This window comes from Meleagris gallopavo, unplaced genomic scaffold (assembly GCF_000146605.3).
Source record: "Meleagris gallopavo isolate NT-WF06-2002-E0010 breed Aviagen turkey brand Nicholas breeding stock unplaced genomic scaffold, Turkey_5.1 ChrUn_random_7180001865671, whole genome shotgun sequence".
Classification (NCBI taxonomy): Eukaryota; Metazoa; Chordata; class Aves; order Galliformes; family Phasianidae; genus Meleagris; species Meleagris gallopavo.
The window spans coordinates 2,739-4,062 of NW_011130981.1; the positions used below are offsets into that span (position 1 = coordinate 2,739).

General features: G+C 56.7%; 1 long non-coding RNA gene across 1 annotated transcript; it reads left to right on the forward strand.

Moving 5' to 3' along the window:
• Nucleotides 1-6: 6 nt before the first annotated feature.
• LOC109364525 lies at nucleotides 7-904 on the forward strand. Its single transcript, XR_002110441.2, has 3 exons — nucleotides 7-364; nucleotides 443-451; nucleotides 638-904. It is a non-coding gene; the product is annotated as an uncharacterized LOC109364525 (long non-coding RNA).
• The last annotated feature ends 420 nt before the right edge of the window (nucleotides 905-1,324 follow it).

The window sequence follows — 1,324 nt, forward strand, 5'->3', positions numbered from 1 at the left end:
CGTGGGGGGTTACGGGGTCACGTGTTGGGTTATGGGGTCCCATATGGGGTCCTGTGTGGGGTTATGGGGTCACACATTGGGTTATGGGGTCACGTGTTGGGTCAGGTGTTCCATTTGGGGTCAGGTGTTCTATTTGGGTTCCTATTGGGGGTCAGAGGTTCCATCTGGGGTCTATTTGGGGTCCATTTGGGGTCAGAGGGTCCATTTGGGATCCATTTCAGGTCAGAGGTTCCATTCGGGATCCATTTGGGGTCAGAGGGTCCATTTGGGGTCAGAGGTTCCATTTGGGTTCCATTTGGGGTCAGAGGATCCATTTGGGGTCAGAGGATCCATTTGGGGTCAGAGGATCCATTTGGGGTCAGAGGTCCATTTGGGGTCAGAGGATCCATTTGGGGTCCGTTTGTTGTCAGAGGTTCCATCTGGGATCCGTTTGGGGTCAGAGGTTCCATTTGTTCAGAGGTTCCATCTGGGATCCATTTGGGGTTAGAGGGTCCATTTGGGGTCAGAGGGTCCATTTGGGATCCATTTGGGGTCCGAGGGTCCATTTGGGATCCATTTGGGGTCAGAGGGTCCATTTGGGGTCCATTTGGGGTCAGAGGTTCCATCTGGGTTCCATTTGGGATCCATTTGGGGTCAGAGGGTCCATTTGGGGTCGGAGGGTCCATTTGGGGTCAGAGGTTCCATTTGGGGTCCATTTAGGGTCGAAGGGTCCATTTGGGGTCAGAGGTTCCATTTGGGGTCCATTTAGGGTCGGAGGGTCCATTTGGGGTCAGAGGTTCCATTTGGGGTCCATTTAGGGTCGGAGGGTCCATTTAGGGTCAGAGGATCCATTTGGGGTCAGAGGTTCCATTTGGGGTCCATTTAGGGTCGGAGGGTCCATTTGGGGTCAGAGGTTCCATTTGGGGTCCATTTGGGGTCGAAGGGTCCATTTGGGGTCAGAGGGTCCATTTGGGGTCCATTTGGGGTTAGAGGGTCCATTTGGGGTCCGTTTAGGGTCAGAGGGTCCATTTGGGGTCAGAGCTTCCATCTGGGATCCATTTGGGATCAGCGTTTCCACCCGGGATCCCATTTGGTTTTCCGTTGTCTTTTGGGATTTGGGTCCCTCAGTGCTCCATGGGTGCTGGGGGTCCCGCAGGACCTCGGGGTGGATTTTGGGGGTCCCTCCACCCCCCCGGTAGCCGCCCCCCCCGTCGCCCCCTGCCCCGTTTGTGGCCCCGCACGCAGTGGACGTGGCCGCAGCCTTCCTCCTCCTCCTCCTCCTCCTCGCTCTCAGTCGAGCTCTCCCCGAAGGCGCGCGGCTTCTCGTAGATGCAGCAGCCTGATT